Raw genomic sequence first — 15,624 nt, 5'->3', positions numbered from 1 at the left:
GTGCACACAAGAATGAGTATTCTGTTGTTTTAGGATGGAATGTTCCCTATATATCTATGAAGTCCATCTGGTCCAATGTGTCACTCAAAGCCCTCATTTCTTTGTTAATCTTCTGCTTAGATGATCTGTCCATTGTTGTGAGTGGGGTGTTAAATTCCCCTACTATTAATGTATTATTATCAATGTGTTTCCTTACTTTGGTTATTAACTGGTTGATATAATTGGCTGCTCCCATGTTGGGGGCATAAATATTTACAATTGTTAGATCTTCTTTTTGGATAGACCCTTTAAGTATGATATACTGTCCCTCTTCATCTCTTACTATAGTATTTAATTTAAAATCTAACATTTCTGATATAAGGATTGCTACCCCAGCTTTCTTTTGAGGTCCATTAGCATGGTAAATGGTTCTTCATCCCCTCACTTTCAGTCTGGATGTGTCTTTAGGTCTAAAATGAGTCTCTTGTAGACAGCATATGGATGGGTCTTGCTTTTTTATCCAATCTAATACTCTGTGTCTTTTGATTGGAGCATTTAGCCCATTTACACTCAGAGTAACTATTGAAAGATACGAATTTAGTGCTGTTGTATTGCCTGTAAAGTCCCTGTTTCTGTAGATTGTTTCTGTTTCTTCTTGGTCTATGTTACTCTTGGGCTCTCTCTTTGCTTACAGGATCCCCCTTAATATTTCTTGCTGGGCTGGCTTGGTGGTTACAGATTCTTTCAGTTTCTGTCTCTCCTGGAAGCTCTTTATCTCTCCTTCCATTCTAGATGATAATGTTGCTGGATAAGTTATATTTGGCTGCATCTTCCTCTCATTTTGTACCCTGAACATATCATGCCAGCCCTTTCTGGCCTGCCAGGTTTCTGTGGATAGGTCTGATATTACTCTGATATTCCTCCCTCTGTAGGTTTGGAGCCTCTTGTCTTGAGCTACTTTCAGGATTTTCTCTTTATCTCGGAAATTTGCAAGCTTCACTATTATATGTTGGGGTGTTGATCTATTTTTATTGATTTTTGGGGGGTCCTCTCTACCTCTTGGACATGAATGCTTTCCTCCATCCCCAGATTAGGGAAGTTCTCAGCTATGATTTGCTCAAATATACCTTCTGGCCCTCTCACTTTCTTCACCCTTGGGCACCCCAATAATTCTGATGTTGCTACATTTCTTGGCATCACTGATTTCTTGAAGCCTCTCTTCATGGGCTATTAGTTGTTTTTCTCTCTTCCTCAACTTCCTTCCTTTCCATCAACCTGTCTTCTAGATCACTTACTCTCTCTTCTGCCTCATTCACCCTGGCTGTTAGAGCATCCAATTTAGGCTGCATCTCAGTTATAGCATTTTTTTTTAATTTTTTTTTTTTTAAGATTTTATTTATTTGTGAGAGAGAGAATGAGAGACAGAGAACATGAGAGGGAGGAGGGTCAGAGGGAGAAGCAGACTCCCTGCTGAGCAGGGAGCCTGATGTGGGACTCGATCCCGGGACTCCAGGATCATGACCTGAGCCGAAGGCAGTCGCTTAACCAACTGAGCCACCCAGGCACCCAGTTATAGCATTTTTAATTTCAGCCTGATTAGATCTCATTTCTGCACTAAGAGAACTCTAGTGTCTTTTATGCTTTTTTCAAGCCTGGTTATTAACTTTGTAATTGTTATCCTGAATACCATCTCTGACATCTTACTTATATCCATATCGATTAGATCTGTGACAGAGAACATTACCTCTGATTCATTCTTTTGTTGTGAATTCCTCCTTCTAGTCATTTTGTCCAGAGAAGAATGGATTAACAAGTGAGCAGAATAAAAAATATCAACCATGACCCAAGCAAAATACACACTAGATAAATCCAAAGAGGTCAGAAACCAAAACAGAAAAGCAAACAAAAACAAAACAAAACAAAACAAAACAAGAAAAGGGGGGGGAGAGAATATAATATCACAGGGTGGACATAACAGGGTGATCCACTTGTTCCTGAGTGAATTTTGGTCTCTGTGTTAGAAGACACTAAATCCCAAAATTGCAAAGAAAGCAAAACATATATATACAAAAAATAAAATTAAATAGAGTGAATAAAGGCCAAAAAGGAAGCATATATCTATAAAATGTAGATGCAAAAAAAATAAAAGTTAAAAAGTGACTTAAAAACAAAGAGTTGACAAAATTAGAAACTAGTTGAAAAGGGAAAAAAGGGAAAAAAGAAATGGAAAATTTTAGACTGAAAGATAAATGAATCCTGAGCAAAATTCTTGAATTCTATATACTATTTTCCCCTAGCGCTGGAATTTTACAGTCTTGTGGGATCTGTAAACTGGTTATGCACCTGTTCTTCCAGTTGGTCTTTTGGGGGAGGGGCCTGCTGTGCTGCTTCTCAGGTGTCTTTGCCTCAGTGGAATTGTACCACTCCTTGCCAGGGGGCTGGGCTCAGTGTAAGCCGGTCCTCTGTGTGGCTTTTGTTCCCTGAAGGCTTTCTGCATCTCTTCAGGGAATCAAAATAAAAATGTCTGTGCCCCAATCTCCAGCCCCAGAGCTGAAAGATCACAGTCCTCCCTCTTGAGTAAACCCTCTGGGACAAACTCCACAGACTCCTGCGGTGTGTGCCCACAGCAATTCTCCCGGGGTTGGGGGGAGTCTGAGGGTCTTGCATTACTGCCCTTTGTAGGGCCCTGGTGCTGAGAGTGGTCGCAGGATTGTGCATGTACCACTTGGCCACTCCTGGGGGATGGTGGACAGTCCCTGTGTTTTCCAGTCCACTGCTGGATGCCCAGGCAGAGAGCAATCATCCGATCGGCTCAGCTCACAGTTTATGGTAACCTGAGCTGAGAGTACCCTCCTGGGCTCACTGACCATAACCAGTTTCCCTGCTCCATTGCTTGGGTACTCTACTGGCTCAGGCACCCCTGTTAGTTCTGTGACTCCTGGGATCCTGAGACCACACTGACCCACCTAGAATTCTGCCTGTTTCATCCCCTGAGCCCCTTTCAGAGAGGAATGACTCTCACTGGAGCCGATTTCTAAGGGTTCCAATTTTGCTCTCTGGGACTTCATCACTTTCTGGTACCTGGCTTATGGAGGCTCCCTCCCCCCCATTTATCTTCCAATATCTCCCCTCAGATTCACTTCTCCACGCCTCCTACCTTGCAGAAAGCAGTTACTTTTCTACTTGTAGAGTTCCAGATATTTTTTTCTTACATCTCAGGCTGATTTGTGCATGTTCAGAATAGTTTGATAGTTACCTAGCTAAATTCAAGGGACCAGATGAAACAAGGTCCCCTACTCTTCCACCATCTTGCCTCCTCCTATGTTTTATCAAAACTGGGTTTGTTTACAGAGGTTTTAGTGTCTGATTCTTACAACAGGCTTACTTAATAGCTACCAGGTTCTGGGAACGTGACGAAAATTATGTTCTAAATGCATAGCATTATCTAATTTATCCAGTCTCATTATTCTCCTCTAACTGCTTCTCCTTACTTTTACCACTGCCTACTTTTCTAAAAGAAAACTGAAGATTTCCAATTTGTAAAAGATGTTTAAATACATAGTCATTTATGAGACTTCTAAACAGTAGCTGTTTAAGCTTAGCCAAAATAGGAGTTTTCTCTCACCTAGAAGTTATCATCTGTTGTATCTATTAATGGGTTTGGTCTGCTATTACACTTTTTTTTTAAGATTTTATTTATTTATTTGACAGAGAATGAGAGAGAGAGCCATGAGAGGGGGGAGGGTCAGAGGGAGGAGCAGACTCCCTGCAGAGCAGGGAGCCCGATACGGGACTCGATCCCAGGACTCCAGGATCATGACCTGAGCCGAAGGCAGTCGCTTAACCAACTGAGCCACCCAGGCGCCTGCTATTACACTTTTATCAAACTAAAAAATGTAGAAAAATCAGGATACAAAGTGTTATTTTTTTCCAGCACTTTAACTTATTCACATTTAACCTAATGCACTTTCAAGTTGGAAAGATTTTTCACTCATGGCCTTTTCCCAACTTATTTCCCCAGCAAAAAATACAATCAATTCCCAGCACCTGAGAGAGTGAGTTCCATTAATTACTCTTTTTTTAGATAGAAAATCAGTAGCTGGGAGGAAAATGGGAATTCAAAATCATGTGATTTTACTCTTAACAGCAGTGACCAAATCCTGGATGAAGGGCCGTATTTAAGAAACTTAAACAGTTGACAAATAGAGCACGGTCTCTTAAGGTTTAAATTGCCCAGTTGGAGAGAAGCTTTTGCCAGAGCTCTTCAGCCTGTGGCTATATTTGAACCATGCACAAAATGGGCAAGATTTCCATGTGATATGAGTTGGTTGTCGTTATCAAGAGTGGAATTCAACCTTTCTGTTTAAACTATCTTTTTTAAAAATTTTATTATGTTATGTTAATCACCATACATTACATCATTAGTTTTTGATGTAGTGTTCCATGATTCATTTTTGCATATAACAACCAGTGCTCCATTCAGTACATGCCCTCTTTAATACCCATCACCAGGCTAACCCATCCCCCCACCATCCTCCCCTCTAGAACTTTCAGTTGGTTCTCAGAGTCCATAGTCTCTCATGGTTCATCTCCCCTTCCAATTTCCCCCCTTCATTTTTCCCTTCCTGCTATCTTTTTTTTTTTAAACATATAATGAAGTATTTGTTTCAGAGGTACAGGTCTGTGATTCATCAGTCTTACACAGTTCACAGCACTCACCATAACACATACCCTCCCCAACGTCTATCACCCAGCCACCCCATCCCTCCCACCCCCCACCACTCCAGCAACCCTCAGTTTGTTTCCTGAGATTAAGAATTCCTCATATCAGTGAGAACATATGATACATGTCTTTCTCTGATTGACTTATTTAGCTCAGCATAATACCCTCCAGTTCCAACCACGTAGTTGCAAATGGCAAGATTTCATTCCTTTTGATGGCTGCATAATATTCCATTGTATATATGTATATATATACCACATCTTCTTTATCCATTCATCTATCGATGGACATCTTGGCTCTTTCCATAGTTTGGCTATTGTGGACATTGCTGCTATAAACATCGGGGTGCATGTACCCCTTCGGATCCCTACTTTTGTATCTTTGGGGTAAATACCCAGTAGTGTAATTGCTGGGTCTTAGGGTAGCTCTATTTTCAACTTTTTGAGGACCTCCATACTGTTTTCCAGAGTGGCTGCACCAGCTTGCATTCCCACTAACAGTGTAGGAGGGTTTCCCTTTCTCTGCACCCCCGCCAACATCTGTCATTTCTGACTTGTTAATTTTAGCGATTTTGACTGGTGTGAGGTGGTATCTCATTGAGGTTTTGATTTGGATTTCCCTGATGCCAAGCGATGTTGAGCACTTTTTCATGTGTCTGCTGGCCATTTGGATGTCTTCTTTGGAAAAATGTCTGTTCATGTCTTCTGCCCATTTCTTGATTGGATCATTTGTTCTTTGGGTGTTGAGTTTGATAAGTTCTTTATAGATTTTGGATACTAGCCCTTTACTTGATAGGTCATTTGCAAGTATCTTCTCCCATTCTGTGGGTTGTCTTTTGGTTTTGTTGACTGTTTCTTTTGCTGTGCAAAAGCTTCTTATCTTGATGAAGTCCCAATAGTTCATTTTTGCCCTTGCTTCCCTTGCCTTTGGCGATGTTTCTAGGAAGAAGTTGCTGTGGCTGAGGTCGAAGAGGTTGCTGCCTGTGTTCTCCTTTAGGATTTTGATGGACTCCTGTCTCACATTTAGGTCTCTCAACCATTTTGAGTCTATTTTTGTGTGTGGTATAAGGAAATGGCCCAATTTCATTCTTCTGCATGTGGCTGTCCAATTTTCCCAACACCTTTTGTTGAAGAGAGTGTCTTTTTTCCACTGGATAGTCTTCTCTGCTTTGTCGAAGATTAGTTGACCATAGAGTTGAGGGTCCATTTCTGAGCTCTCTATTCTGTTCCATTGATCCATGTGTCTGTTTTTGTGCCAGTACCATACTATCTTGAATTAATACCTATTCTTCTGAAACTGTTCCAAAAAATAGAAATGGAAGGAAAACTTCCAAGCTCGTTTTATGAGGCCACCATTACCTTGATCCCAAAACCAGACAAAGACCCCATCAAAAAGGAGAATTACAGACCAATATCCCTGATGAACATGGATGCAAAAATTCTCACCAAAATACTAGCAAATAGGATCCAACAGTACATTAAGAGGATTATTCACCACGACCAAATGGGATTTATTCCTGGGCTGCAAGGTTGGTCCAACATCCGCAAATCAATCAATATGATACAATACATTAATAAAAGAAAGAACAAGAACCATATGATCCTCTCAATAGATGCAGAAAAAGCATTTGACAAAGTACAGCATCCTTTCCTGATCAAAACTCTTCAGAGTATAGGGATAGAGGGTACAGACCTCAATATCATAAAAGCCATCTATGAAAAACCCACAGTGAATATCATTCTCAATGGAGAAAAACTGAGAGCTTTCCCCCTAAGGTCAGGAACACGGCAGGGATGTCCACTATCACCACTGCCATTCAACATAGTACTAGAACTCCTAGCCACAGCAATCAGACAACAAAAAGAAATAAAAGGCATCCGAATCAGCAAAGAAGAAGTCAACTCTTACTCTTTGCAGATGATAAGATACTTTATTTGGAAAACCCAAAAGACTCCACCCCAAAACTGCTAGAACTCATACAGGAATTCAGTAAAGTGGCAGGATATAAAATCAATGCACAGAAATTAGTGGCATTCCTATACACCAACAACAAGACAGAAGAAAGAGAACTTAAGGAGTCGATCCCTTTTACAATTGCACCCCAAACCGTAAGATACCTAGGAATAAATCTAACCAAAGAGGCAAAGAATCTGTACTCAGAAAACTATAAAATAGTCATGAAAGAAATTGAGGAAGACACAACGAAATGGAAAAACGTTCCATGCTCATGGATTGGAAGAACAAATATTGTGAAGATGTCAATGCTACCTAGAGCAATCTACACATTTAATGCAATCCCTATCAGAATACCATCAACTTTTTTCAAAGAAATGGAACAAATAATCCTAAAATTTGTATGGAACCAGAAAAGACCCCGAATAGCCAGAGGAATGTTGAAAGAAAAGCAAAGCTCGTGGCATCACAATTCTGGACTTCAAGCTCTATTATAAAGCTGTAATCATCAAGACAGTATGGTACTGTTTAAACTATCTTTAAATCTAACTTCTTTCAGTGACAGGGGTTTGCCATCTTTTTGCTAATTAAAAAAGTCCCATTACAAATTCCATTTAGTGAAGAAATAAGAATATGTCTGCTGAAAATTAATGTAAAATATTTTAGTTATTGTGGTAACAGAATTTAGCCTATTCCTAATAGCTGTGGAATCAAGGAAAAATCTGTTTTGCCTTGATGTACTAGAGTAAACAATGATTATGTATGTGTGTATATTTTTATATATAAAGTATTATGTAGTTGTGTAAATCTCTTTTATTAGGACAGAAACCCCATAAAGGTGGGGTACTTTGCCTATTTCGTTTACTTCTGAATATTGAGCATAAAACAATACCTGAAATATTGGTTGAATAAATGAATGGATGGCATTACACACTTATATCCCTTTTGTTTAATTGACAAACAAAAATGCTGCTACATAAAGCCACAGAGCTATTGTAAAAATTAAACTAGGATTTTTGTTTAAGAAATTGTATATTCAGACTTTAAAAATAGTAGAAGTGAAGATATGTGAAAGGTAAGGAACTCAATAACACTTACGTTGACCCCAAATCTAAAGAGGGGTTTGACAAGAGGATTTCCTTTAACCATCCTCAAATTCAAGTCCAAGTAATCTACAGGTGAAATAGTTCTTTCCCTACTGTTACGAATGGGTCATTTTCTTAGGAATATAGGTGGCCATCTTGCCAGGAGCTAATAGATGACATTGTTCCCATCAGATGGTAGTGTTGAGATTTTCAGAACATTCTTCTATGGCAACCTTGTTAATCTGAAACATTTTCTCTGCAAGTCCAAAAAAATCTTGACCTGGTGCACAGAAAGGATGGCTGAGGAGGGGAATCACCATTTACTGAGGACCAACCACATGTCCAGCTTTACTAAGGGTCTAATTTTTTCCTACTTTAGCTTTATATAATAGTTAATATTCCTTGAGTACTTACTCTATGTTAGGTACTTTACCTGGATTAACTCAATAATTCCTCAAACCAACCCAAGGAGGTAAGTATTTTTGTCACCTCCAATCGACAGAAGAGGACATCCAGGCACAGAGAAGTTAAATATGCTCTAAGTCACACAATTTGTAAGTGGTGGAGCCAATATTCAAATCCAGGTGGTGTGGATTCCAGTGTCCATGTTTTAAACCGCCTCCCTAGAGGAAAATTATTATCTTTATTATTACAGAGGAGCTAAGGCTTTATAAATGAAGTGACTTCCCAAGTTCATATTAACAGAGCTGTCTGACTCCAAAGCTGAGGGCGCTTTACTTTTCCTTGTATTGTTTTGCTTTAATCTCACCTAAGTAAAAATAATAAATCTAGCCTCTCACATTTATTGAATACTTACTGTATGGCAGGCATTATCTTAAGTGTTTTGCATGGACTATCTCATTGACTCTTCATAATAACACTCTAGATGGTTCTTTATTAGCCGCCCTTTACAGAAAAAGTTGAGAGGGTCAAGTAATTTATAAAGGTGACATAGTAAGTTGGTGGAGTCAGGATTTAAAACCTGGTTTATTTGCCTAAAGAGCTGAAGTTCTTAACCACTCTACCTGCCTAGAAAGATTGTTTCTCTTCCCCAATAGGGCCTATCCCTCTTATTCCTGCTGAAGTCATGAGACAGAGCTGAGACTACTCTTACTCCTTGTGTTGCTTGGTCTGCCAGGTCTGAAAGGGAAGGATATGATGGAATGTTCCCTCCCCAAATTCAAATGCTGTGAATATTGTACCCTTTGGGCTCAGGCATGAACTACATGCTTACCATCAATTCAGACTTTGTCAAGAGGAATGAGACTGAAAAATAAGCAAAAGTTTTTTTTAACACCTTTATTGAGAAATCATATATCATACAGCTCACCCATTAAAGTATACAATTCAGTGGTTTATGGTACAATCGCAGAGTTGGGCAACCATGATTGCAATCTAATTTTAGAATATTTTTATCACCCCAAAAAGAAACCCCATGCCCGTTAGCAACCACTGCTCATTCTCCCCAGCTCTCAAGCCCTTGGCAACCATTAATCTGCTTTCCATCTTTATAGATTTGCCTATTCTAGACATCACACATCAGTGGAATCATACAATATGTGGTCTTTTGTGACTTATTTCACTCAGCATAATGTTTTCAGGGTTCATCCATGTTGCAGCATGTATCAGTACTTCATCCCTTTTTATGGTTGAACAATAATCTGTTGTATGGCTAGACCAAAGTTTATCCATTCTTCATTGGACATTTAGGTTGTTTCCACTTTTTGGCTATTATAAGTAATGACTCTTTGAACATTTGTGTACATGTGGTTTTTTTTCATGCTATGCTTTATCTTTTTAAAAAAGTTTTTGTTATAATTCCAGTTAGTTAACATACAGTGTTATATTAGTCTCAGGTGTACAATATAGTGATTCAACTTCTATACAACACCCGGTGCTCATCATAGCAAGTGCACTCCTTAATCCCCATCACCTATTTTACCCAACCCCCCCACCCACTTCCCCTCTGGTAACCATCTGTTTGTTCTCTATAGTTAAGAGTCTGTTTCTTGGTTTCCTTCCCTCTCTCTCTCTTTTTTTTTTCCCTTTGCTTGTTTGTTTTGTTTCTTAAATTCCACATATGAGTGAAATCACATGGTATTTGTCTTTCTCTGACTGACTTATTTTGCTTAACACAATACCCTCTAGTTCCACCCACGTCATTGAAAATGGCAAGATTTCATTCTCTTTTATGGCCAAGGAATATTCCATTGTATATATATAAACACCACTTTTTCTTTATCCATTCATCAATGGACACTTGGGCTGCTTCCATATCTTGGCTATTGTAAATAATGCTGCTATAAACATCAGGGGGCAAGTATACCTTTGAATCAGTGTTTTTGCATTCTGTAGGTAAATACCTAGTAGTGCAATTGCCAGATGTTAGGGTAGTTCTATTTTTAACTTTTTGAGGAACCTCCATACTGTTCTCCAGAGTGGCTGTACCAGCTTGCATTCCCACCAACAGTGCAAGAGGGTTCCCCTTTCTCCACACCCTTGTCAGCACCTGTTGTTTCTTGTCTTGTTGATTTTAGCCATTCTGACAGGGGTGAGGTGATGTTTCATTGTAGCTTTGATTTGTATTTCCCTGATGATCAGTGATGATGAGCATCTTTTCATGTGTCTGTTGGCCATCTGGATGTCTTCTTTGGAGAAATGCCTATTCATGCCTTCTGTTTATTTTTTAATTGGATTATTTGTCTTTTGGGTGTTGAGTTCTATCAAGTCCTTATATATTTTGGATACTAACCCTTTAGCAGATATGTCATGTGCAAATATCTTCTCTCATTCTGTAGGTTGCCTTTTAGTTTTTTGATTGTTTCCTTTGCTGTGCAGAAGTTTTTCATTTTGTTGTAGTCCAGTTTATTTTTGCTTTTGTTTCCCTTGCCTGAGGAGATATATCTAAAAAAAAAAAAGTTGCTATGGCTGATATCAAAGAGGTTACTGCCTGTGTTGAATGCCTGTTTTCCAATGTGGCCACATCATTTTACATTCCCACCAGCCTTGTATGAGTGTTTCAATTTCTCTGTATCCTCACCGACACTTGTTATTGTCCTTTTGATCATACCCATCATAGTGTATGAAGTGGTATCTCGTTGTTTTGATTTGTATTTCTTTAATGTTGAGCATTTTTGCCTGTGCTTATTGCCCATTGCATATATTCTTTGGAGAAATGTCTATTCTGATCCTTTGCCCATTTTTTAGTTACTTATTTTTATTATTGAGTTGTAACAGTTCTTTATATGTTATGGATAAAAGTTTAATATTAAATATGTGATATGTGAATATTTTTCTGATTATGTGGATTATCTTTTCACTTTTTTGGTGGTATTGTTTGCAGCAAAGAAGTTTTTAATTTTGATGTACTCTAATTTATTCATGTTTTCTTTTGCCACTTGTGCTTTTGGAGTTCTAAGTAATCTTGCCTAACACAATTTCAAGATGATTTACTCCTATGCTTTCTTTTAAGTGTTTTGTAACTTTTTTTATAAATGTAATTCTTACATTTAGGTTTATAATCCTTTTTAAGTTAATTTTTGTGTGTGGTGTAGGGAAGGAGTCCAACTTCATTTTTTTCTGTGTGGATACCTATTTGTCCCCACATCATTTGTTGAAAAACTATTCTATTTTTTATTGTCTTGGCACCTTTACTGAAAATTAACTGATCCTAAATATGAGGGCTTCTTTCTTTTTTTTTTTTCAAGATTTTATTTATTTATTTGACAGAGAGAAAGAGCACAGCAGGGGTAGTGGCAGGTAGAGGGAGAAGCAGGCTCCCTGCCGACCAAGGAGCCTGATGCGGGGCTTGATCCCAGGACCCTGGGATCATGATCCAAGCAGAAGGCAGACGCTTAACCACCTGAGCCACCCAGGCGCCCCTGAGGACTTACTATTTCTGTACTTTCAATACTATTCTGTTTATTTACATGTCTATCTTTGTATGTGTACCACACTGTCTTGATTACTGTAGCTTTGTAATAAGTTTTGAAATTGAGAAGTGTGAATTCTCCAAGTTTGTTCTTTTTAAAGACTGTTTTGACTATTTTGGGTCCCTTGCAATTTTATATGAATTGTAGGTTTGACTTTTCAATTTATGCAAAAAAGACAGCCAGCATTCTTATAAAGATTGGATTGAATGTGTAGATCAATTTAGGGAGTAATGTCATGTAAATACTAGGTTTAGATTTTAATCTAAATAATTTTTTTAGATTTTATTTAATTTCTTTCAACCACATTTTGTAGTTTCAGTATAAAATTCTTACACTTCCTTTGTTAACTGTATTCCTAAGTGTTCTGTTCTTATTGATGCTATTGTAAATGGAATTGTTTTCTTAATTTTGTTTCCAGATTGTTGATTACTAGTGTGTAGAGATACAAGTGATTTTATGTATCAACCTTATATCCTGCAACCTTGTTGAACTCATTTAGGCAGGTAGTTGTGAGCAGTATGAGAAGATCAATAATATGCCTTGGATTACAAAAGAATGAATTAGATAAATCAGGACTAGAATAATAGGTTACCATGTACTGAGCATGTTTATGACCCGTTAATGCTTCTCAACCTTTAATATGCATATAAATCTTCTGGGAATCTAGTTAAAATGCAGACTGCTGTTAGTTGGTTTGGGGTGGAGCCAGGATTCTGCCTTTCTAACAACTTCTCAGTAGATAGCTCATAGCTTTCATTTATTATTTTTAAGCCACAACTATGCAAGATATGTATTATTATTCCCATTTTACAGACAAGAAAATAAACTCAAAAGTTGAGCAAATAACCCAAGCTCACAGAATAAGTGGCAAAACCAGGACTTGGACACAGTTCATGTTAATGCCAAAGCTGGGCACTTTCCACTCTGTCACACTGGATATCCCGAATAGGAAGAGATCACTTGGGCTACAAACAATGTATACACTGAGGGACAAGGCATGCTTTTCAGGGTCAGAGTTGCTGCCAGGAGTGCATTTGGGTCTAAACCTTGAGGTTATCTTGGAGAGTGGATCAGTGAGAACCTTGTTCTCCAGGTTGCTGAGAAGCAAGGTATGAGACTGGACTATCAGGTAGAAGATGATACTAGTGGACAGACCTCATGACTGGAGGTGGTCTAGAAAGTGCCTCATCTCTCTGATCAGGCTAGACTCTATGACTGGACTCTGTATACTGCTGAGGTCTACAATTAAGATTACACCTATTGTTGATGCTTCCTGAATTCTAAATTATTTTCCTGGGGTTAATGAATGGTATAGCATCAGTGCTATCCCTGAGGGGCCACGGTAAGAGTAGGGATGTGGGTAAGGCTCTGGTCATATGGTTACATATGAAGGATTATAGATAGGTGACCAAATTTCTTTCCCATATTTTTCAGTAGAATTTTAGAGAATTTCTGTCACCTCAATCACAACACTTGAGTTTTTTTTTTTTTTTTTGTCCTTAGCACCCTTTATTGAAGTATAACCCTTGATGACAATCCGGCGGGCATATCAATGTCAGCCAAGAAGGGAGTGGTGGAGGACACAATTGCAGAAACAGTAAGATTCAGAAAAATAATAGCTTCACATGGCATAGATGACCCCCAACAGTTGTACAACAAACACTGGTTCTTTATCTATAGAAATTGCCCCCTGCCCCACCCCCCTCTAAAGATCTACTAATCTTCAAAGATTATAATACGCTGTTACAGAACTATTATTGGCATAGACAACTCCTTTGGCAAAAACAGTGGGAGTCACCAAGCTCCAGACAGGAGGAAGTGGCCATAAATGTGCCCAGCTTCCTCCATCTGGGACTTGCTCCTACGGGCAGAGCAGCACCTTCAGGGAGACTGGGGTTCAGGTTGTGGCTCTGGTGCCCCTGGGCAGCTTTTTGACACAGGAGGTTAAATGGAAAACAGAGCCTGAACCTGGCCTTGAAAAAGGCTTTTCATCTTTCACCCTCTCAGTTCCTCTGCTTCCAGTCTCTTTGTTTCTAGGGTTTTGTTTTTAGTGTGTCTCCAGGTTCCCCTGGAGCATTTACCACTAAACCCTGGCTGAGTCTGCGGCTGGTGTGACTCAAGGAGACTCAATCACCCAGAGCCCGGGGTTGGGGTGGGGGAGTAAGAAGGGACAAGTGATAGAACCCTTGTACTGATTCCTCTCTTTCATCAACCTATTACCCACTGGGGCCTGTATGAGTATTCGAAGAGAGAGGACAGAAGTCAAGACCAATAACTGTCTTTGGGAAAATCCCTTGGTGTGCCTTCCAAACTGCTACCCCAGCAGACCTTGCAAGAGGGCTGAGCCCAGGAAATGAGAACAGGGGAGAGACACTGCATCTCAAGTAATACTGGCAGTTCTGAAGCACCATCATTCACGTCAGTAGCATAGGGTCTTAGTTCCTGTTTAGTAGTTCCCCTGTGTCTGCCAAGCTTCACTGCTCAGTATAGTTTTGGGGTTTATTTTATTAAGTGCTTTAGAAACTGTCCTTCTGTGTGAAAATGAGCATCCTGGTGTTCTGATTCCAACTCTAATCTCAGGTGGGATGAGGGACAAAAATAACACAGTCAATAGTACTTTTAGTGTGATAAATTTAATGTACAACCAATCTAACGCTGACTAGAAAATCCCAGACCATGGTCATCGTGTCCAGGTAAGTGACCACTCTTTTCTCTGGGCCTGTGTTTCCCAAAAAGCTGTTCTAAGCACCCCCCAAATCTTAGAATGTTGGATTATATTGGCCTCACCCCCCAATATGGGACATCTCAACTTACTCCTTATTTATCCTAGAGCCTGTTTAAGAAAAAAAAAAAAAAGATGGCAACCACAGCCTCTATTCATAGCACTCCCCCACCTTCCTCCACCTCGGCTTGGGTCAGCCTAGCCCTTTACAAGCCATCAGCCTTCCTGAATAGAGTAGACTCCTCCCTTTGAGGGGAGAATGGCAAGTTGACATTTTAACAGTGGTTCTGATAGCAGCAGTGTACTAAGAGCATACCCAGGGCCCCCCTCAGGACACCCTGCTGGCCAAGATTCTTCCATTGTTTCCAAATACAATGAAGAGGAAACGGAAGCTAGAGACCAGTGTTTGTAGCTGCAGCAAAGTTCTTTGGCAAATTCTTCGGCTGAGTGAGGCACCCCTGCTGCTACAGTTAACCTCCAAGGACCCCGAGGAACTCAGCAGTAACTGGAAGAGATGTCAGGGCTTGCTGGGCAGGGCTGTGCAACATGAACCGGGGGCACCAGTGAGCGAGGAACAGGGAACAGAGCTGGTTACTAGGCTAGCGTTTGGCCACAACTCCTTTCCTGCCGTCGCCCACCTGAGGTATTTTCCAATTTTTCAGGACAGAAACTGGCTAGTGGTGTCAGGACCTTGGCAGCATTAGCCAACAACAGCAGCGTTAGTTGCTTGTGCACCTAAGACCATGGCTGGGTCGTAATTTGCTCTGGGCGGGGGGTGGGGGGCTGGGGGGTGGAGGGGGGTGGCCCTGGCTGGAGCTTCTAGCTACCATGAATTTCAGTTCCCTGAGTCTGGCCACAGGCTGGAGAAAGCAATTGTGAGATGGAAGATGTCTTCCTGAGCTCCCTTCTACCCAATTTCTTAGATGGGAGGTGGTGGAGAAATGGGTGAACCTTTGTCAGTTTCAGATTTCTTTGGTTTCAAGAAAAAATAGGTAAGAAAAAAACTGAACCCTGTTGGGGAATGCTAAGCTTATGGGTATCCTGACTTCAAGGAAAGTATAGGGCCAGGTCATAGCAAGCTGAGTTCAAGGTGAGAACTCCTTTTTCAGACCCTCGTAGGCTTCGGTGGGAAGAATTCAAGGCTTTGGCATTCGCTCATCTAGCCATGGTGAAATTCAGGTTGATCTGCAGAAAACGCTTTCCTTCTGGGATTACCTTTCCCTCTCCGAC

The sequence above is a fragment of the Neomonachus schauinslandi genome, chromosome X (assembly GCF_002201575.2).
Source record: "Neomonachus schauinslandi chromosome X, ASM220157v2, whole genome shotgun sequence".
Classification (NCBI taxonomy): Eukaryota; Metazoa; Chordata; class Mammalia; order Carnivora; family Phocidae; genus Neomonachus; species Neomonachus schauinslandi.
This window is presented reverse-complemented; position numbering follows the sequence as displayed.